The sequence below is a fragment of the Odocoileus virginianus genome, chromosome 6 (assembly GCF_023699985.2).
Source record: "Odocoileus virginianus isolate 20LAN1187 ecotype Illinois chromosome 6, Ovbor_1.2, whole genome shotgun sequence".
Classification (NCBI taxonomy): Eukaryota; Metazoa; Chordata; class Mammalia; order Artiodactyla; family Cervidae; genus Odocoileus; species Odocoileus virginianus.
The window spans coordinates 88,959,279-88,983,367 of record NC_069679.1 but is presented as its reverse complement, the minus strand read 5'-3'; the positions used below and the strand labels follow the sequence as shown (position 1 = coordinate 88,983,367).

The 24,089-nt window shown below is 40.3% G+C and overlaps 1 protein-coding gene and 1 long non-coding RNA gene across 6 annotated transcripts in view; one reads left to right on the top strand and one right to left on the bottom strand.

Moving 5' to 3' along the window:
- Positions 1-16,801, bottom strand: part of CTDSPL2 (CTD small phosphatase like 2) — a 72,881-nt gene extending 56,080 nt beyond the window's left edge. The window contains exon 1 of one of the 5 annotated variants that reach the window (XM_020900767.2): positions 16,593-16,801. The gene's annotated coding sequence lies outside the window, so the exon portion shown is untranslated. The other 4 variants (XM_070469797.1, XM_020900768.2, XM_020900766.2 and 1 more) reach the window with 4 other exon arrangements.
- Positions 16,802-17,218: 417 nt separating this feature from the next.
- The window catches only part of LOC139035712 (uncharacterized), a 30,996-nt gene continuing 24,125 nt past the window's right edge, over positions 17,219-24,089 (top strand). The window contains exon 1 of the long non-coding RNA XR_011488428.1: positions 17,219-17,688. This is a non-coding gene — a long non-coding RNA (uncharacterized lncRNA). The remainder of the gene's footprint in view (positions 17,689-24,089) is intronic.

The following is a 24,089-nucleotide window of genomic DNA, read 5'->3' as shown; positions in this document are numbered from 1 at the left end:
AAGGAGCTCATGATCTGAGCCACAGTCAGCTCCTGGTCTTGTTTCTGCTGACTGTATAGAGCTTCTCCACCTTAGGCTGCAAAGAACATAATCAACCTGATTTTGGTGTTGACCATCTGGTGATGTCCATGTGTAGAGTCTTCTCTTGTGTTGTTGGATGAGGGTGTTTGCTATGTCCAGTTCCCTCTCTTGGCAAAACTCTGTTAGCCTTCGTCCTTCTTCATTCTGTACTCCGAGGCCAAATTTGCCTGTTACTCCAGGTGTTTCTTGATTTCCTACCTTTGCATTCCAGTCCCCTATAATAAAATGGACACCTTTTTTCGGCTGTTAGTTCTAGAAGGTCTTGTAGGGTCTTCATAAAACCATTCAACTTCAGCTTCTTCAGCATTACTGTCTGGGCATAGACTTGGACTACCATGATATTGAATGGTTTGCCTTGGAAACGAACAGAGATCATTCTGTCCTTTTTGAGATTGCATCCAAGTATTGCATTTCAGACTCTTTTGTTGACTATGATGGCTACTCCATTTCTTCTAAGGGATTCTTGCCCACAGTAGTAGACCTGGGGAGTTCATCTTCCAGTGTCCTATCTTTCTGTCTTTTCATACTCTTCATATCATATCATACTGTTCATACCACATCAGCACCATGGAAATCAACCAAAGGCATACATACATCTGAGAGTACTTTAAAAAACACTCAGCTATCAGTAAAAACACTGAAGTGTCTGAAAACAAAACAAAACATTAAGAGCCTGTGTCATTCTTGTTCGGGGCTGCTCCATTCTACACCCATCTGCAAGCACCCAAGTCTGGCAGGCTGAGAGGGCTGGCAGCTTTGAGGTTACCATTAAAAAAAGCTCACATGATTGAGTGCAGTTGGACAATGACCACATTCTGGTGGTATCATCAGTGTAAGTGAGAACTCTGGTGTAAGTGATCATTTCCGTGGCAGAACTAGGAGGACCAAGACTTCCCCATCCTTGAGCTCTGAGGCTGCTGGGACAATATTCCTGGCAGAGGAATACACGCACAGCAGCAACTACAGAGGCACAAGCTACCACACACTCCCGGCCAACTCTGCAGCTGTATGTAAGAACACAGGAGATACAAAGTTAACCAGTGTAAAATAAGAGCTGGAAAAGACCTGCAAAAGGCCTGAACTTTGAAAGTGCACCCCACACAAATCCACAGGTAGAGACAGAAGCATTACTGCACAAGATGTTTAGGCATATTTGTTCAATCATTAGCTTACCAGAAGGCAATGCAGACACCAAGGTGTGCTCTAGTAATCAAAGCTTCAAAATTAAAACAAAAAATAACACCAACAGCAAACTAAGCAAAGTCATCAGTAGCTATACCCTGCAGGAAGGCATATTCCACAGATTTTGCCTATAGGAATTATGAAACAACCAACCTTCAGGGAAAAATTCTGAATCTAGAGTGGCTATATGTTATCTAAGGGGCTGGTTTTCAACAAAAAATTATGAGACATGCAAAGAAACAGGAAAAAATGACCCAAATTTGGGGGGAGGGAGGGGGAAGCTGTGAATATGTATTATATGCCAGGCTTACAACAATCCAAGGAGAGGAATGGATAACTATTTAGTGTATGAAAGACAAAATTCACTCTTGATCCCTTACGAGTTTAAAAAATTTTGTATTTCAAGTGGACATATTTTTTATCTAAAACATATGTTGTTAGAAGTCTTTAAAAGCACAAAAATACGATAAGAACTCACATGATTCCTCAGTCCAGAGGTGACTGAACTGTGGATATGTATTACTGACTGTCTAACACATGAACATTTTACTCAGTAGTTAAGAGTTACCCACAGTTACGATCTGGCTTGTTTCTCCCCTTTTACATTGCTGCTCACTCACTCAGTGTACGACTCTGTGCGACCCCGTGGACTGCAGCCCACCAGGCTCCTCTGTCCATGGAATTTTCCAGGCAAGAACACTGGAGTGGGTTGCCATTTCCTACTTCATTTTATTCTGTTAACTCCCTACTAATATTCTCCGAAAAATCTGAGAACATAATTTTTAATGGCCACATAATATTCCAACATTCAGATAAATGTTCTACAATTCATATGGCCACTGACCTGTCAGGAAATTAAACTCTTCATAATTACTCACTAATATCACTTCAAATGTAATAACCTTATATACAAATTTCAGTCCGAATATCTGTTTCTTAATTTCTCAGAAGGGAATTTATTAGGTCAAAAATGGTTAACACTTGTTAGTACCTCTAGAAATACTAACAAAGTATTTTTTGGAAAGATGGTTTCAACCAGCAGGATACAAAGAATCTGACTAAATAAACATCAGAATTTATTTTTAATTTTCAAAATGTTTGCTAATTAAAAGTAAAAATTATTTTAAATTATAATCATAACTAATGAAACTAAACATTTTAATTCTATTTATAGGTTACCTACATTTCACAATTTTTTAAGTGCCTATGGATGCCCTTTTCTCATTTTTTCCCTAAGAATCTAAAATACTAAGGCTGAGAAAAACTTTGGTTCAACCTTCCCAACCAAAGCAGAAACCTCTAAGGTAGCATTCCTGTCTAAAGGTAATCTAGAATCTGCTAGAATGCTTAGAGACAGAGTTTACTGCGTAATAATACAAACGTTAAGAAATATTAAGTGAACTCTAAACAAAAAATCATTTTTAAACTGAGTAAATCCTGCAAATATGTACTGTCACTCTCCTCATTTAATAAATGTCTAAGAATTTAACTCTAGCAACTTGGTTAGCCATAATTTTCCCTGTTTTAAACACAGAGTTTAAAAATTATATAATCTTTTTTAGTTTGCCAATTAAGGCCTAATTTTGAGGAGTTTAGGTATTTGCAGTATTTTTCCCCAACTCCCCAAAATAACAGAACTATATTTAATACTTTAAAATAAAGGTTTAAATGTCAATGCTTATCTGAATACAGAAACATAATCCAACCAAATATTACACACAATCAAAGCACTGTGTAAAAAGTACTATGTTGGTTTTCTGGTAGGTTGACTTCCGAAGACCCAACCGTCAACCTATTCATTCCAAACATAAAGTAACTGTTTCAGCTACAGAAAAGGTTAAAGTGATATATAATGAACAGCTGTCCTTTAAAAAGCAGTACTCATTATTTCCATCTCACTTTTTTCAATATTTCCATTTTATGACAGAAAGAAAATAAGATGGAGACAATGGCAAAAGTGTGTTCCTCTCCAGATAATTTCAATAAAAATAACCAGCAATGTAAAAACAGTCTATCATTAACAAAAATTTTAATTAAAAAAATTATCAAAATTTTCAATTTTCTACATCCTGCTTTGTTTTTTACTTCTGCTCTTTTTCTAACAGTTATTCACAACGGGTGATTTTACTGCAAACAATGGATTAAGCAGGTTAAGAGAAAGAGCGGTTCTGGGAAAAGATAAGGGAAACTATAGAGGAGGTGCTGACTACAAGATAGTTTATGGGAATCAGTGTTTAGGTAAAAAAAAAGTAATCTAGGGCCAGTTAAGAAATTATCTTCTTTCTTTAGTGCCAGTTTAGCCAATTTCAACACTTTCCTTTGGTTCAAACCAAAGAGAAGGCAAGTTATCTCCCAAGCAATTTGAGACCAAAGAAGTCATGGAATTACAAACTACAGCTTCTAAAACGAGAGCTCCCCTGACTAGTAATTGGGGTTTCGCCTGAAGACCCATTTTTATACATTAATAGGGTTCTGCCTATGGGAAGGAAAAAGCTGGGGAAAATGCCACTACCAGTGTAACAAAAACTACAGAATTAAACTTTTCTTGAAAAGAGAGCTGAGGACCCAGGCCAACCAAACAAAGACACAAGATAAGACAAGCCCTTTCTAGGAGACAGGATGTAAGCACTGGCTTACCTGCGGCAGAGCAAGCAGAGACAGTGGTGCCACAGAAGCAGGTAAGAAGAATTCAGCTCAGCTGTTAATATGAACTCCTGAGCGCAAAGTGCAGGCGGGCACAGGCCTGTTCCACTCCTGGGAGCAGCAGACACAACGGGAACCCAGACCTATTTACAGGCCCTCCACCACAGACCCCCACCAGGTGCTCACCACGTGGGGACTCGAGACTGGAGAGCCTTCCTCTGTGACATAGAGCTGAAGACCGGGGCAGCCGGGGGCTCCCGACCAGATCTTCCTTCTCTAAGGAACAAACACTGGAAGGCAGGAGGAAGGGGAGCCAGGGCAGTGCCCCGGAGCCTAGGTCAAGACGTCCCTAGGATGGGGCAAGCAAAGCCCTCTACTGATCCCTCTTCACGACTGCAGGCGCAGGTCTTGGGCCCGGATCTCAGACCACCTAAGGCAGGGTCTTCCAAACAAGATGTGTAAAGACACAAGGCCCAGTTTGGCATCCCACGGCAACATCACTGAAAGCCCACCCGCTCTGACGCCCAGAGCCTATCCAAGACTGAGAGTGGATGAGGACAAAGGACTTCCGGACTCCATCACCAGGTTAACAAGCACCAACTGTACTTACCTCTGGGAAAGGGTTAGGGGCACCTCGATTCCACACAGACCTACAGGCACGCAGGGAGAGCCAAAAGCTGGGAGTCAACTGGGAAAACCGAGAAACACTTTCTCATACCTCCACTTCCAGCCTAAGCACCAAGTAACACTAGAGAAATCTGAAGCCAATGGTGCACTTGAGGCATCCTATGAAACAAGAAAACCAAGACTCAGCCTGACGGAGCCCTCTAGACTACGACACAGGATGTGCAATTTTCCAGGTATGAACACTACTCAGTCTTTCCTGCCCTATTCATGATACTCAGAATTAAATAAAATACTGCAAAACACACTCTCAAAAATAAGAAAATATCACCCACCATCAAAAAGCAACAGAAAATCAATGAAGTTAAAAACAGAAAACTTAGTAAAACCAAAAGCTGGTTGGTTTTTTTTTAATCAATAAATTGATAAACCCCTAGCAAGAATGGGGAAAAAAAGAGAGAACACACAAATTATCAATATTGAGAATAGTTCAGTGAACACTACTATACATCCTGCAGCCATTAAAAGAAAAATAATAGACTACTACAATTTTATGCCCACACATTCAACAATTTAGATGAAATGGTCAAACCTCTTTAAAAAAAAGTACCACCAAAGCTCACAGGTAACCTGATCATATTTTGAAAAACTGAAGTTGCAGAGAAAGTCTCCAGCGTAAACAATCCCAGACCCAGATGGCTCTGGCAGGCGGGGACCCTTTGGCTGTGGTACTCCAAAGCTTGCACCTGGACAAACCTCTCTTCCAGCAACAAAATTACAAAGAAACTGTATGGGACTAAAAATAACTGCCTGCATGAGCAGTTGGGGCAAATTCTGGACAAAAGATACAAACAGACCAAAAAAACCCCAACAGCCACTTTCGAAGAGCCTGGAACAAAAGCAGGGAGTCCCCAGCAAAAGCAAGACACTAAACATGCCCTCTGCACTCAACACCACCTAAGGGGTGGACAAACCTCCTAAGCCAGCCCTCTGGCCCTGGACACAGCCCTGCACTCACCCCACACAAGGAACAAGCCCGCTGCCCCACAGGGAGCAAGGGGGTCTGTTCCTCGGTCTCACTTCCATCTGCTGCAGCAGGGCCCCGATAAAGCCTTGCCCGAGTTTCTACTTTGGCTTCTGGCCAATTTCTATCAATTGGGGAAAGTTAAGAACTCTGGTTGACTTCAACTTCACTAAAGAATTCTACCAAAAATTAAAAAAAACCCAAACAAACCAATCCCCCACACTAACCTCGGCAAAACCCAAATCTAAACAAAACTCCTCCAGAAAAGAGAAGGGAACACTTTCCAATTTATTTTAAGAGGCCAACATTTCCTCACCAAAACCAAAGACAAAACGTATTAGCTGGGCCACGTACCGCTGGAAATTACCTACATAATATCTGCAATAGTCTAATTTCATTACCTACACTTAAAAAAGTTTTACACATACATATACAACCTCATTTTGGTAATTCTATCATTTACATTACAAATTAACCATCCTCTAAGTTCTTTAGAGTTCCATTACTAGATAAGTTCTCTGCTATCAGCAGTAATAAAATAACAACAAGTAAAGATTGGAAAATAAGCTGTTGTTCAGGGTCTAAGTCGTGCCCAACTCTTTGCGATCCCATGGACTGTAACACACCAGACTTCCCTGTCCTTCACCACATCCCGGAGTTCGCTCAAACTCACGTCCGTTGTGTCGATGATGCCATCCAACCATCTCGTCCTCTGTTGTCCCCGTCTCCTCCTGCCCTCAACCTTTCTCAGCATCAGGGTCTTTTCCAACGAGCCAGCTCTTAACATCAGCTAGCCAAAGTATTGCAGTTTCAGTATCAGTCCTTTAATGAATATTCCAGGTTGAGTTCCTTTAGGATTGACTGGTTTGATCTCATTGCTGTCCAAGGGACTCTCAAAAGTCTTCTCCAGACCACAATTCGAAAGCATCAGTTCTTCGGTGCTCAGTCTTCTTTATAGTCCAACTCTCAAATCTGTACATGACTACTGGAAAAACCACGGCTTTGACTACATGGACCTTTTTTTGGCAAAATGATATGCTGTCTAGGTTTGTCATAGCTTTCCTTCCAAAGAGCAAGTGTCTTTTAATTTCATGGCTGCAGTCACCACCCACAGTGATTCCGGAGCCCAAGAAAATAAAGTCTGTCACTGTTTCCATTTTTTCTCCATCTATCTGCCATGAAGTGATGGGACCAGATACCATGATCTTATTTTTTTGAATGCTGAGTTTCAAGTCAGCTTTTTCACTCTCCTCTTTCAGCCTCGTCAAGAGGCTCTTTAGTTCTATTTCACTTTCTGCCATTAGAGTAGTGTCATCTGCATATCTGAGGTTTTAGAGACTTCTCCCAGTAATCTTGATTCCAGGTTGTGCTTCATCTAGCCCAGAATTTCATATGATGTACTCTGCATATAAATTAAATAAACAGGGTGACAAAATATAGTCTTGTCATGCTCCTTTCCCAATTTTGAACTTGTCTGTTGTTCTATGGCTGATTCTATGTGTTACTTCTTGACCTGCATACAGGTTTCTCAGAAGACAGACAAGGTGGTCTGGTATTCCCATCTCTTTTAAGAATATTTCACAGTCTGTTGTGATCCACGCAGTCAAAAGTTTTAGCACAGTCAATGAAGCAGAAGCAGATGTTTTTCTAGAATTCTCTTGCTTTCTCTATGATCCAACAAATGTTGGCAATTTGATTTCTGGTTCCTCTGCCTTTTCTAAATCCAGCTTGTACATCTGGAAGTTCTTGGTTCACATGGTGCTAAAGCCTAGCTTGAAGGATTTTGAGCACTACCTCACTAGTATGTGAAATGAATGCAATTATACAGTAATTTGAACATCTTTGGCATTGCCCTTCTTTGGGACTGAAATGAAAACTGACCTTTTCCAATTCCATGGTCACTGCTGAGTTTTCCAAATTTGCTTACATACTGAATGTAGCACTTTAACAGCATTATCTTTAAGGATTTTTAAATGAGTAGGTCAGGGAAATAAATCTACCACTGAAATAGATACAATTTAAGTAGATTATATCACAAAACAAACATAGCAAGCAATGGAAGACGTTTCAAGCTTAAGAATTCATGACACAAGAGGGAAAAGTATATAATAGAAAACATTTCCTTTTTTTCAACATTTGAACCAGATCTCATTTCAGGAATAGAAAAGTTGATTGTTCAGCAGTCTAAAATGAGGCAACTAAGTCTGCTTTCTAAGTATCTGCAGTCTTTGGGGGTAGGGGTGGGGGCTCTTCCAAATTGCATCATTAATTCTTCTTCTTCTAGCTTCTCTATCATCTTTAAAATTTCAGACTCTCATCTAACAGCTTTCTCAACACTTCTACTCTGCACCTCAAATTCAACTTAGCCAAAGCTGAATTCACCCTTCCTATCTCACCCCATTCCTTTTGTATTTTTGCTACTCTATTCTTTTTGTTTTTTCTGCCGCACTGTGTGACATGTGAGATCAAACCCACACCCCCTGCACTGGACACACAGAGTCTTTACCACTGGACCACCAGGGAAGTCCCCCTACTCTATTCTTGATCACAAGTTATCTGCCTAATCAATCAAGCCAGAAGTCATCCTAAACACCTAATCATTCTTCTCTCCCTTGTTCCCTAAAGTCAGTCACCAAATCCTCTAAAATATTTCTCAGTCTGTCTGCTTTAAATTCATCCTCTGCACTCCAGAAATCTGCCTGTTCCTGCCCACCAACTCCCTTCAAAATAAAGACTAAACCCTAGCAATATATATAAAACCCTCCAAGATCTACCTCTCCAAATCTTTCTTCATTGCTATCTGCTGCCTCCCTCTTTGCAATCCAGCAGTAACAGCTTCCTGCCCACGAGGCTATATCATGCTTCTCGTTCTCTCCTTACTTCACACTCCTTCCTTTCAACTGATTCTTATCCTCATCATTTACAGCCCAGCCCAAGTATCATACACCCCAATAAGTAACCACCCCCACACGCCCATGCCTGTATAAACCTGCGACTATCTCTCTGTAGCTCTTAAAAAATTGTATTAAAATAATCTGTTTATACATATTTAACTGCACTAGATTGTAAGAGTGCTGAAGGCAGAGCTCTCATAACTCCAACAGCATGGCAAACATAATAGCTCAATCTTTGTTGAACTGAATTGTAATTTTTTTTCATTTCCCTCAAAGAGACTACAGAATGCAGAAAAAACTGTATCACTGAAACACAAAATCCTCACTGCAATAATCAATTCTTGCTCACAAAAAGAGGTCTACAAATAAAACTAAAAATATTCCTTCCTCATAAGATTTCCTTCCTCTTCACAAAATCCCTGACCCCAAGCAATACTGGATGCCAACAATTATGGTTACAAATAGCCTTGTGTGAACAAGATTACAATAATGATATGAGCATAATCTCAGTTGATAATTTGCTACAGAGAACTTAACTACAAACTTCTATCAACAACAAAATAGTATATTGTATTTGAAGGATTCTTAACAAATTATCTAAAGCTAACCTAATGTGCATTCTTTCAAACAAATTTTTGCTAAATAAAAGAAAAGGGAAACAAAAGTGGGCCAAAAAATACAAAAGATAAAACTATTAAAAAAGATCACAAATCAAATTTTAAAGGCAACAGTTTGGGTTTCCCCATAAAATGTAGGTATATATAAGTTATAAACTGGCTATATAAAGAAACTATAATTGCAAAGTTCTGGAGTAGGCTCCTGAGTGAGTTACTAGAGGAACAGCCCCTGCACTGGGAGGCATCAGTCCTGAATCTACCATGTTAGCTATAACACTGATTAGACATTGATTAAGATATGCAATCATTCTAGCAATCATTTCATTTCCTCAACAGCAAAAGAAGTTATTGGGCATCATATCTATGCATTTTACTACATGTAAATTTTACCTTAAAAAAGATCTGTCAAAACAGGATGAGCCATTAATTAATCTGAGCTGTTTTTGTTCTTCTATCACATACAACTCATCTAGAAGCACCCTAATTAAGACAAACATCTACTACATGTTAAAAGTCTTCAGAAGGTCCATCATTAGGCAAACAAAGACCAGGTGACCCCTTTGGTCTCCTCTAGCTCTAAATTTCTGTAAGTCTATTAATTTATACTCTATTACAAACAGTAACACTATTCAATTTACACTTAAGAAAATGCTAAAAAATCACTGCCTTAGTTACACCCCATGACAAAAATATCAGCATCTGTTTTCACTGTCTCTTCCAGTTCCATAATCTGAAATTAACAGGTTCAGATACTACAACTGTCCACTTTTACTCTCCACTACCTTCCCAAACCCTTCATTAAAAGACTTTACAAAAAAAATAAAATAAAAGACTTTACAGAAGGAAGAGATTTCTTGGTCTCTCCTACTTAAAAAGTCAAAAGTCAACCAGAGCAGGAAGATTAAGCAGAGAAGTATTATATGAATCATCAACTTCAAGACAGGGAGATTCTTTTCACTGAGCCCTTCCCAACAAAGTGTGTGATAAAGTGGTCTTTTTAGGTTATTATTACTTGATATGTAATTTTTTCTCTTTTAAAACTACATAACGTTATAGAATTCTTCAAAAACTACTAAATATAATAAAAAGTTGAAAAACAGGGAAATGTACAAAAAATAAAACAGCTACTGAGTTAGGTTGATGAAATTAAGACTTTTTCAAGTTTTCTTCAACGAACAACCGAAGTTTTTAAAAAATGCTTTTTCTAAAACCATGATTAAAACATATGGGTTGTTAGATTACTGATGAGTAAATGCTCAATGAAAATATAAACTGATTTTTTTTAACATTTATTTATTTTTGGCCATGTTGGGTGTTCATCGTGGCACATGGGCCCTTCCGCCACTGGATGCAGGCTTAGTTACTGGCGGCGAGTGGGCTCTTAGCTGCCCGACCAAGGATGGAGCCCGGGCCCCCCGCACTGGAAGGCAGATGCTTAACCACTGGACCAGCAGGAAAGTCCCTGACCTGATTTTTTAAAGATGGCATTATTCAGTTTGTTGATCACTAAGGCACAGCCACCAACATGTGTTTTAAAATACTACCGGGGCTTCCTTGGTGGTACAGTGGATAAGAATCTGCCTGCCAACTCAGCGGACACAGGTTCCTGGTCCGGGAAGATTCCACATGCCACAGAGCAACTAAGCCCGTGGGCCACAACTACTAAACCCCGTGGGTCTAGAGCCATGTTCTGCAACCAGAGAAACCATGGCAGGAAGAAGCCCAGGCACCTCGACAGCAACTGCAGAAAGCCCCAGCACAGCCATGAAGACCCAGTGTAACCGAAATGAATAACTTTTTACAAAGCTGGGGAAAGAGGACAAGGTGATGAAAAGGGAAAATGATTTTTTAAAAAATACTATGTCAGGACCCCAACTTAAAACTTTGTATATACTCCGCAGAAATACCAGTAGGGCAAAAATCAGTATTTGTTATGTACAGAACGAGACAGTATGTACTTCTGCTGAGAACAGACTTGTATTTCTTTCACCTAAGCTTTAAAGGAACAGCAATTTGAAGACTGTTGTAATTTTAACTACCTGCAACATAACTTACACATGTTGTAAAAAGAGCATTCTATTACACAGCATGAAAAGAATTCATACCAATAAAACTTTATAATAAGATGTGCTATTCTAGAAAAAATATAAAATTATGAATTCCTAAGAACTGAGTATTACAATACTCATGAGAAAAGCACATGGGAAATCTGTCACTCCAGTCTATTACTTTTCATCATATTTCTATCCTTTCTATGGAATATACATATATTCCAATATATATAATGTTTTAAAATTACTAGAGTTACCTGTATACATGCAAGTTACAATGCACTTACTGGATACATTAACAAAGAAAAAGTTGAAGAATAAAAAAGTAAAGTCAATTTTGGCAAAATTTTCCTAAAAGTACTTTTTAAGTAGTTCTCACCAAAATTGTGCAAGGGGAGGGATACAACTATTTATACTTTTTTAATAAAAACTTCTATTTAAAGAAAGTTAATTTTATATTCAACTTACTCTCTGGTCAGTAGAAATATGAAACTCTCAGACCACATTAATTTGATAGTAAGAAAAGAATCAATGAGACATTGGCAAAAATGAGAATTAGTTTTTAACTAAAAATCTTTGAGTACCTGAAATAATTTCCTACTACTCATATTACTACCTACCAAAGAAAAACTAATCCTTATGATTGAGATAAACTGAAGACAAAAAGTTAAAACTTCCCTGGTGGCTCAGTAACAAATCCACCTGCCAATGCAGGAGATCCAGGTTCAATTCCTGGTCTGGGAAGATCCCAGATGCTGTGGGCAACCAAGCCCGTGGGCCCCAACTACTGAGCCCATCACCCAAGAGCCCAGGCTCCACAACAAGAGAAGCCACCACAATGAGAAGCCCATGGGCTGCAACTAGAGAGCAGCCCCCGCTCACCCCAACTAGAAAAAGCCTTCATCTCGCAACAAGGGCCCAGCACAGTCAAAAATAATATAAATAATTTTAAAGTTTTAAGAAGAGTGAATTTTTATCAAAATTACTAGTCAAAGATGAGGTATGATAATTCTCTAAGAGAAATATCCTCTTGTTTGCTACTACTAAAATATAGGATAAAATAAAATGGGAAAGATTGAAGGCAGAAGGATAAGAGGGTGGCAGAGGATGAGATGATTAGATAGCATCACTGACTTAATGAACATGAATTTGAGCAAATTCCAGGAAATAGTAAAGGACAGGTGAACACTGCATGCTGTAATCCATGGGGTCGCAAAGAGTGGGACACGACTTAGCAACTGAACAACAACAAATATTACAAATGAGAGGGAAAAGCATGTTAGTTTGAAATGTGATTATAGTTTTCAAACAATTTTTATCAGAAAACTAAAGGATTATATTTTATAATTACCTTATTTAACAAAATACACTAAAGCAGGTACTTATAAGGTCAGTAAGAAGTTAATCATCTTCAACTCAACAGGATAGTCATATATATTTGGGGAACATCAGGGAGAAAGCAATTAATGAAACACATAATCATAGTTTTTCTCAAATGAAAAGATACTTAATGGTTCTGTATATTTTTCTTTAACAAATACTACACTCTTTTAACAACATGTATTTTAAATTTCTACTTAAACATTAACTGGTCAACACGAGAAACTTAAAATATCATGTTATCATGCTAACAGATTCTTAATCTCCCTTATTTATTTTTAGCAATGGCTCTGCTTTTTTAGTTTTCAATTTCTCCATATAGAAGTATTTAGTCCAAAGAAAGAAAATATTCTTCCTAAACTATACATAAGCCACTATCACTAAATATAATCCCAATTATTTCTGAACTATTCAAATGCCTTCTACTACTACAATTTTATGTTTCTTTAATAAAAGTAATAAATACATTTCCTTGTTCTAAAATTATTATGCTATTATGAAAACCTGACTGCTAGAACCTCAAGTCAAAGCACAGTTGATGATTCATGTTTTATCTAGATAAACTTCCTTTTCCATAATTTCTCTAAATGAATACAGGAGAGCCTACAATTACCATAAAACATGGGGTCACTAATAGAGTTAAATGGTCTACTGTGACCTTATAGAGAAGACTTTTATGTAAATATTTTACAACACTAATTTTTTTCCAATGGTATTTTAGTGTTTTCCTCCATTCTTTTCTAAAAATACCACAATAAATAGGGCACCTGCAGATGAGGTAAATAAAAGGGCCAGCCAAATCTACAATCCATGTCTGTTCTTAAAGTCTCACAATTCTTCTTGGGACCACACTTAAATTTCACTCATTACTGTCAGATTCATAAGATTTTCAAGACCCCAAGAAGCCCAAGTTTCTCACTATAACCCTACTCCCACCACACCCTTCTTCCTTAATGTTCCTACACACCACACCTTTCCTGATCATAGCTCACTTCTATGTTCCATTGCCTCTGAATCCTCAACTGTTTGTGGTATCAGCAAATTTCTTTGATAAACTAATCTGTGCTAATACTGTCAATAAAAGGCAAGAGTTTATAAACCATCTCTTCCAGAGAATTTGTAATTTTAAACAAAATATTGTAGAGAGAATTCCATAACACAAAGGAGAGACACAAAGTTTGACATTGGCTATTCTCAAGTTAAACCACACAGTCAACTGCGGAGTCTAGCTTTGTAAGTAAAAATTAATGTGGGCATAAATCAGTAGTGAATGTATGTCTGGCATAGATATACATGTCATAGCAAATGTGAAGCGGAAACCAAAAGTTGAATGGATTCATCTTTAAGTCCCACTTCTGTTAAATCTTCTCATCTTAAAGAAGAGCAAATGACCCCTGTAGTCAATCCAATTAAAATGGTCAGGTAAGCACCCAAGAGAACTACTTAGAGCATACTACATATGAGGTCTTTTCAGCACACTTGGTATTTATGACTAAAGTGTCTTTTCTAGTTTATACATTCACAACAATTTGGTAAAATTACAAATTTAGTTAGATACGGTTTATTCCCAATTCTGACAAATCACTTTGTTCTTTATCACATTAATCCAAAACTCTATGAATGAAGTAATCTTATACCAGTTCACTCAATCTGCAATTAATCCTATAGTTAAAAGTCTATAGAGTCTAGAACATCCTTTCTGAATAGATTGGTTATTTTTAAAAACCGGCATTGGATGGATTCTGCAGTATAATAATCCCATGAAGAATCCTCTTGACCTAAAATCTCAAACATGGGATCAGCTAGATGAATTGAGGAAAGATAAAACACCCCTAATTCTGAATTTCTTAAGCACGGAAAAAAGAATAGCATCGCTAGCTCAAATGCAATGTCCAAGAGACACTATGCAGAATATTATAAAACATACCAATTCTACTTGGTTTTTCTATGCAATCCTATTTAGAATTTCTGTACAGTTACAAGTCCACAAAGGTTAAGGACTACACCACTTATGAGCTTTCACAGCCTATCAACCTATACTGAAAAGATTATTAAAAGAATTGAATGAATGAAGAGCTAGAACAATTTGGAAGAGCTCTTAAAGACAAAGTCTACATACAATGGACACTCATCTATCTGTAAAACAAATTTTATTTAAAACATTCATGCTTTATAAACTACAAAAAAAGGTCACTAAAGTGACCGGATAAAATCTACACTAGACCAATAACTTATTTTATATACTTTTAAGCCACATATCTGGCCCTACTGTTTAAACAAACCGACTAAGCAAGTATCCAATTGCCCTTACCTCCACTTCCCACCCCCTATTCTTTTTGCTATGAAGATAAGTATGAAGCTCAACTAAATCCTAAGACTGCTTCACCTAGGAGCTACATTTTACCTTGACTTTATGACCTTGGGGGGAAATCTACCAAATGACAATTATAATACTGTTTGTGTGTTCCTGCTCATTAATGAAATTCAGTTCTAATATGCAAACAATAGCGAAATCTTTTAAACCGAACCTAGCGAGTTGAAACACTGATGTTTGTGTTACAAACATCAAATGATGTTTAAGGTAAACCACATTTTTAAAACTTAATTTTACTAGTTAAAAAAATTACAAAGGCCCCAAATTAAACAAGATTGCAAAACAATTCTGAGAAACACCAACAGCCTCATATTACTTCTCTTTATGGACAACTGATCTGCAAAGTGTAAAATAACAAGAAGGAATAAAAGTAGCCATTTCCTTGCTTTGTAAGGATAACAGCTGGACAACAAACGAAAACTTGGCAAAGAACGGGAAGACGGTATATAAAGAAACCTAGAACCTGAAAATTACGAAGATAACCTATCTTTGAAGTCAGTAATTGTATACATATGTTGGGCAGTAATCTTGGTATTGTCTTATTAGCGCTGGAAAGGTAAAGCCCTGCCTTGGAGGAACATCTACTAAGTACATCTCAAGATCTCAGTGCAGTTTACCAGCAGCATCTCGGCAGGTATTCCCTAAGGTACTCTAAGGTACTTAACATCCTTCACACATCCAGCCACCACGAGAGAGAGAAGTAAATAAACATGACTGACTTATGCAATTATTCATCACGGAATTGTAGTCAAGAATGCAAAGTATGTATGTATATAGGCATTTACTACCCAAAGAAACCGTAGAATGCTACGTACAGTAAGATTCACCCTTAACTGACCACTATAGAAACCAGAGGCCTTCACTCTGGATTTGAAAAAGTAACAATGTCAACTCCACATTGTAACAGCAGACAAACAGTACTTCGTGAAATCTCTTCTTCCAGGTCCTCACAAGGTGAATCTAAAAACTGAGACAGAGCAACGCCCCCTCTAAAAGCACCCTACCGTAAAGAATAAAATAACATCAGACGGGTCCAGGTTAGACAAGCAGATCCAAGCCGATAGCCGGGAGGGACCACAGGTCTGGGGACTAGAGACTTGAGATCGGGGTGTGTGTGGGGGGTGGGGAGCAAAGTGACATCCAACCCCAGAAATCATAACACAGGCCGCAGCCTGAGAGCTGAAGCTGGCGGGAAGTGAGCTCCGCTCCGTTCCCGGGGGAGAGTGCAGAGGCGAGCGGCTCCACACCGCGGACGGACGCGCGCCCACAGGGCATGCCTACCCAGGCGCCAGAGCCGCTGGCGAGCAGGGCGCGAAGGGGAGGAGAGCCCGGCAGACGGCCCCGAAGAGGCGGCGGACTACGGCCGGGCGCAGCGGCAGCGTCTGGGCGAGGGGGATTACCTAACTGTGACGACAGAGAAGTGTCCCCGGGCTCCGGCGCCGGCCCCGGCTGCGCAGCGTGTGGTGTCTTTCCCGCTTCGCCCGCAGCAGCAACAGAACCAGCTCCTTCAGCCAGTCGCCATTTCCCGCCTACCGACCTGCGGCACCGCACGGACGGGGACCCGGATGGAACGCGGCCGCCCCGCGCAGGCGCCCTGCCTCCACGCTCCCCCTCCCGCCGCGACCCCGCGCGGAGGGAGGGAAGGAATGAGGGCGGCTCCGGCGGCCAAAAAAAAAAAAAAAGCCAAAAAAAAAGAAAAACTACCCCAAGAAACAACTTTACTTCCGTAAAGAGCGCTAGAGTTCCTGCGACCGGAAGAAACTCAGGAGCCCGAGTTCCTGACGAAAACAGACGGCAAGGCCTCGGGGCCGGATGCAGCCACAAGGACAAAATCCGCTGGGCTCCGCCGGGGCGCGGGATGTTTGAGCGTGAGGGGCCACCGTAGCGGCGGTCGCAGGGGGAGTAGGGAGTGGAGAGGCGGGGACCCGAAGACGGTTTTCCCCCCGCGGCTAACGGAACTGCCTCAGCGCAGCGCGAGGGGGCGGGGGGGCGCCCTCGGCCCGGGGGCGGGGCTTGGGGCTGCGCCCCCTGGCGGCTGAAGCGCAGTCCCGGGCCGCGGCGGGCGGGGCCGGCCCGGCGCGCGGGGAGGCGGGGCGCGGACCGCTGCGGGGCCGCGTCCGGCCGGTCCCGGAAGGTCCTCTTTTCCCGCGCGCCGCCTCGGGGGCGCAGCCGTCGCTCGGGGTCACGTGAACCCACGCCTCGCGTGTCGGGCCGTTCAGATAAAGGGGCTCCTCCTACCGCGGGCCCGGGTCAGAGGGCTGACAGACTCACGGCTGACCATGGACCCGTCTGGGGCGTCCGGTTGCAGTGGAGAAGCAGGAAACCAAGCGTGCTGACGGGAGGTACATGATCTGTGTGTAAGCCTCCGGGCCGCTCTCGTTATTCCGTCAAGAAATATATCCTGTAAACCCTTCATTTTTTATGACCGTACCAGACGCAACGCATGCGACAGGGAACAAGGCAGGCACTTCGAGAGTTCACAGTCTGTTGAAGAAGACCCACAAGGAAACAGAATTGAGATGAGTTGTGAAAAAATGACTACAAGAATGAGTTATTGACGGGCGTCGTAAGAGCTCCGGGGAGACACGGGGGAGGAGGTCTAGAAAGGCTTTAAGACGACGTCTGAGTGACACGTGAAGAGGCGATGTAACGAAGGAAGAGTACCTAAGTACAGGAAACGAGATCGCGTTGAGCATTGGGGAGGTTGTTCTATGCCGCAGGGATACGGGAGTTGCCAGGAAGATGGTGAAGAGTTGAGGTGAGAGGTAGGCAGAGAACCTTGTGAATCTGGTTGGTGCTGTTTCAAAGTGTGGAGCAGGTGGGTTGTTGTCTTCTGAAAGCCTTATATTCTACAGATCTTGTCTGTCAGAACTCAGGATTCATTTGGATCCTAAATCTTCCCGGTACCAGAATGCTCTGAGTGCGACATTTATTGAGAGCGGTGGTATACAGCGTGCAGAACTGATAATACTCCACAATATAACAAATTCCTGAAAAACGAATTGAAAATCAACAAATAGTTGTTGATTATCTAGTGTGTAGATGGAAAGCAATAGAATATAAGCAGTTACCCCAATTGATTAATAAAATAACTATTACACCAAGTTAAAATTGGAAATGTTTCTGAAACAATTTCAAGTAGTAATTCTTCATTCTTAAAACTTAAATATTGATACAATATGCTATTTACAAAGCCTTGTATATGCATTTTGATTCTCCCAGCAGAGATAGGCAGGTGATATTAGTACCTCCATTCTTTAGTTGAAGACACTGACTTTTTTTTTAAAGCAAGGAAGAAAAAGGAAAAAAAAGACACCATATCCAAATACGATTACAGTCAGCTAATAAGAAATACCATGAGGATTCAAGTCCTCTTCCTACTCTTTATACCACATCCTACTGTGTTCTATGGCAGTATTACTACTGTTTAGATGTTAAGGTTAGAAAGGTTGATGGTAGTAAACCTAAATGCATTTGCAGTTTAACAGTAAGTTTTATAATTTATTTGTTAACTTATGTTAACATTTCAACATCATTTACCTACAGTGGTCTTTTCTCTACTAGCCCTTTTTCTGGAATATCTAAAGATCAAATGAGATGATTTATGGTGTTTTCCTTTCTCCTTAGGTGGTAGTTGTCAATGTCATTAAGCTTCAATACCAATACTGTTGAAGATTTTAAAATAAAAGTTTAAAACTTTGGACTTTTAAAAAATGTGACGTATATTTAGATGCGAAGCATTAGCAACAAGGAAAAAAATGCAGAAAGCCAGTGGCATGTATACTGTTTAAACTCTTTAAATTCTTCAAAACTATGTTATATGAAAACATTGATAAGCTGGCATGTTCACTAAGTAATGTAATACAAGTATCTTGAATCTTCAACAGAGTCTTTCAGTAGATCCCTTATTCCCGAGTATATGGCATATATATTTACCTTTATAAAATGTATTTGTTTGGCTGCACTGCATCTTAGTTGCAGCACATGGAATCTTTGTTGCATCATGCACGAACTTTCATTGATGTGCCAGACTCTCTAGCCTGCGTTGTGGCACACAGGCTCAGTAGTTGAGGTGCTCGGGCTTAGTTGATCTGTGACGTGCATGCAGGATCTTTGTTCCCTGACCAGGGATTGAACCTGTATCCCCAGCATCGCTAACCGGATTCTTAACCACCAAGGTTAAGACTTCTTGGAACACCAAGGAAGTCTTGAATTATACATTTTAAACCCCCTTAAGTGTGAGTGTATAACAGTAAATTTTATGATTTTTCCTACAAGGAGCTAAAAGTTTATGTCCACACAAACACCTGCTAACAAATGTTTATAGTAGCTTTATTCATAATGGCCAAGACTTGGGGCAACCAAGATGTCCTTCAGTAGGTAAATGTATAAAAAAAAACTGTGGTACATCCATAAAATGGAATGTTATTCAGCTAAAAACAAATGAGCTATCAAGCCATGAAAAGACATATGCTTAGTTGCTCAGTCTTGTCTGACTCTTTGTGACACCATGCACTGTAGCCCACCAGGCTCCTCTAGCCATGAGGATTCTCCAGGCTGAATACTGGAGTGGTTTGCTGTGCCCTCCTCCAGGGGATCTTCCCAACCCAGGGATCAGACTCAGGTCTACTGCATTGAAGGTGAATTCTTAATCATCTGAGCCACCAGGGAATCCCTGAAAAGGTCTCAGTTCAGTTCAGTCGCTCAGTTGTGTCCGACTCTTTGTAACTCCATGGACTGCAGCACGCCAGTCCTCCCTGTCCATCACCAACTCCTGGAGTTTACTCAAACTCATGTCCATTGAGTCAGTGATGCCATCCAACCGTCTCATCATCTGTTGTCCCCTTCTACTCCTGCCTTCAATCTTTCCTAGCATCAGGGTCTTTTCAAATGAGTCAGCCCTTCACATCAGGTGGCCAAGTATTGGAGTTTCAGCTTCAACATCAGTCCTTCCAATGAACGTTCAGGACTGATCTCCTTTAGGATGAACTGGTTGGGATCTCCTTGCAGTCCAAGGGGCTCTCAAGAGTCTTCTCCAATACCACAGTTCAAAAGCATCAATTCTTCGGCACTCAGCTTTCTTTATGGTCCAACTCTCACATCCATGCACGACTCCTGGAAAAGCCATAGCCTTGACTAGATGGACCTTTGTTGGCAAAGTAACGTCTCTGCTTTTTAATGTGTTATCTAGGTTGGTCATAACTTTCCTTCCAAGGAGCAAGCGTCTCTTAATTTCATGGCTGCAGTCACCATCTGCAGTGATTTTGGAGCCCAAGAAAGTAAAGTCAGCCACTGTTTCCACTGTTTCCCCATCTATTTGCCATGAAGTTATGGGACCAGATGCCATGATCTTTGTTTTCTGAATGTTGAGCTTTAAGCCAACTTTTTCACTCTCCTCTTTCACTTTCATCAAGAGGCTCTTCAGTTCTTCACTTTCTGCCAGACGGGTGGTGTCATCTGCATATCTGAGGTTACTGATATTTCTCCCAGCAATCTTGATTCCAGCTTGTGCTTCTTCCAGCCCAGTGTTTCTCATGATGTACTCTGCATATAAGTTGAACAAGCACGGTGACAATATACAGCTTTGAAGTACTCCTTTTCCTATTTGGAACCAGTCTGTTGTTCCATGTCCAGTTCTAACTGTTGCTTCCTGACCTGCATACAGGTTTCTCAAGAGGCAGGTCAGGTGGTCTGGTATTCCCATCTCTTTCAGAATTTTCCACAGTTTATTGTGATCCACACAGTCAAAGGCTTTGGCATAGTCAATAAAGCAGAAATAGATGTTTTTCTGGAACTCTTGCTTTTTCGATGATCCAGCTGATATACATGAAAAGGTTTGGGGGAATCTTAATGCCTATTACTAAGTCAAAGAAACCAATCTGAAAAGGCTATATACTCTATGATTCCAATTATATGACATGGAAAACTCAGAACTGGAGACAATAAAAAAGATATGTGATTTCCAGGAGTTTAGGGGTAAGGGAGGAAGAATAAGTGCAACATAGGGATTTTTAGAGCTGTGAATTTATTCTGTATGGTAGTATAGTTGTGATTACATATCATTTTACGTTTGTCCAAACTCAGAATTTACAATTCAAAGTGTGAATCCTAACATAAACTAAGGACTTTAGTTAATAATTATGTGTCAGTGTTGGTTTATCAATTGCAACAGTTCTACACTGGTGCAGGATGTTGATGGTGAGGAAAGCTGTGTGTGTGTGTCTGTTTGTGTGTGTGTAGGAATTGGGTATATTGGGTCTCTGCTATGTTCTATTCAATTTTGCTATTGCCCTGAAACTTCCCTAAAAAGTAAAGTCTATTGTAAGTATGCTTGGGCATGAATACATAGATACACTCATTCAACTATAAGTTTTATAAACTCTAAATACCAATCAAATATTTCCAGTGACAATTTACTGTCCAAAATGAAATGTACTGTAAGTATAAAATATACACTAGATTTCAGATTTAGTACAAAAGAATATAAAATATCTCATTACTGTTCTCTATTGATTACATGTTGAAATGGTAATATTTTTGACATATTGGTTAAATATCAGAATTTCAGTGTTGTTTTTTTTTTTTTTTTTTTTTACAGCACCATGCAGCTTGTGGGATCTTAGTTTCCTGACCAGGGATCGAACCCAGGACCTTGGCAGTGAAGGAGTGGAGTCCTAACCACTGCCAGGGAGTTCCCTCACCTAGTTTTTAAAGGAGGCCACTAGAAAGTTTTTAAGTTACATAGGTAGCTTGCATTATATTATTAAATAGTGTTGCACAGGATATTCACATGGCTTGTTCTCACACCACAGCTTCAGAAAGGCCCTCCCTGGTTATCCTATTTGAAATAGCACTCTTCCACCAACATTTATTTATTCAGATCTAATTTTTCTCATAGGATTTATCACTGAGTATAGAAAGTAATTATCACTCCCTTTGCCATATAAGTTCCATGAAGGCAGCAACTGTCACTGTTGTATCCCTTGTACTCAAAACAGTTCTCTACTCAACAAGTAATTGAAAGAATGATCCATGTTCTTTCATGATGGATTCTTTAGGCTTATGTGTTAGGGAGTGGGGTGGACAGCATCTTGAAGACTTAATAAATATTTGAAGAATGAATTCCAAATTCACATTTCAGGGTCTCTCAGCATTTCAGCCCTCCATTTCCAAATACAGAAAACTACATTTGTATGTCTTCAAGTTCATTCTGCTGCCACCTCCAATCTGCTATTCAACCCATCCTCCAGTGGATTTTTCATTTCAGTTATTGTACTTTGCAATTCTAGAATTCTCATTAGGTGTTTATTTAAACTTATTTATTTTTAATTGGAGGATAATTGCTTTACATTATTGTGTTGGTTTCTGCCAACATGAATCAGCCATACGTATAATACATATGTTGCCTCCTTCTTGAACTTCCCTCCCACCTCCCAGCCCATCCCACCCTTCTAGGTTGTCACGGAGTACTGGGTTGAACTCCCTATGACATAGAGCAAATTTCCACTGGCTCTCTAATGTTACATGTGGTAATGTATGTTTCCGTGTTACTCACTGCGCTCATCCCACCCTCTCCTCCCTGCCCTGTGTGTGCCGTCTTCATTGCTGCCCTGCAGATACGTTCATCAGTACCATCTTTCTAGATTTCATATATATGCTTTAATATATGGTAGTTTTTCCCTTTCTGACTTCACTCTGTGTATTAGGCTCTATCATTAGGTTTCTATAACTTTTGTTTCTGTGCTAAGATTCTCTGATCACTCATACTTTCGTTTAATCTTTGAACATGTTTTTAACACCTACAACAGTAAAAGAGGCCATCTCAATTTTTCTAGCTATGGATCACAATTTCCTTTGTCTTTGTATATCCAGTAATTTTTTAAATTGAATACTGAGTACTGTGTATCTCTTATAGAGATTCAGAATTGTTATCTCCTGAAAACCGATGATTCTTCTAGCCAGTACTTCAGATCCTAGGTGGTCACCTTAAACTAGTGTAGGCTTGGTTTGATGCTTCATTAGTTTGTATCTGTGGAAAGCAGAGAGTTTCATAAATTCTAACTTGGCAGGACTCAGATCTCCATCCTCTGACCCCCCTGCCGGTCGTGTCAGAGCATGTTGGGGCAGTCTGCAGTAGGTCTTGCTCCGGTGTATGGTCTTTACTCCTAAAGTGCAGTCTTTCTAGTGTTTTAGCTGAAGGCACTGTTGTTAAGGAGCGTTCCAACTTAGGAGGCCCAGACACTCAGTGTTCTCAGCCCTGTTTTTATGCCAGCCACTGCTTGACCTCAGGTATCTCTGTTCCATTCTCCTCTTTGTCACAACTGCTATTCAGTTAAGTATCAGGTGGTCTTGCAATGGTTATATACCCTGTCCGCAGGCATGGACTTGTGGGGACCCCTTTATGGATTTCTGAGGCCACCTCTAAATAGCTTCCTTCTCTGACGCCCCACCCCACAGATTGCAGCGTCTCAGCTGCTCCCCACGTGATCTCCATCTTGGCTTACACTCCAGCCTCTTTACACCCCAGGGAGCAGGGTGACTGTGGGGCTCAACTGCTCAAGTTTCTCCTCTCTTGAGAAATTTCAGTTTTGTGCTACCTGAAAACAGTTGCTTAATATATCAATATCTTGTCCAGTTTTATAGTTGCTACTAATCCAGGAGGACTAGGTAAGTTACTAAATCATAGCCAGAAGCAGAAGTTGGCATTCCCTCAGATTTTCTGATGTGGATCTAAGAAAGGAGAAGCAGCGTCTCTCAGGGGGCAAAACTAAGAAAACCTGACCTGCTAGAAATCTTGGTTAGAGCTTTGAGGTGGGGAGCTGGTCTGAGAGAACGAAGAACAAGTAGAGAGAAGCAGAAACGAGAGAGGTGAAGCAAAGCTGTCCGCGTTCAAGTCCCTGTTTCTGTTATCGTCAAGTTCAGGAGAAATTTACCCTGTATGCATTTACTTACATGGACCATTAAATTTCCCCCCTCCCGCCCCGTCTTTTTGTCTGGGATAGTTGGTTTAATTCTCATCTAGAACCCTTAGTGAGGGGTATCTTTTAAAAGGAATTAAATTAGATGTAGTCCAATTAGAATGGAATGTTAATGGCCCACATGTGATGTTAAGACTCAATAACCTAAACCTTGAAAATGAATTCATGTCACATTGTCTTGTTGGAGCTATATGGTAAAACATGTGAGAGAACAGAAGTTTCCAAGGTCAGCCATTATGGG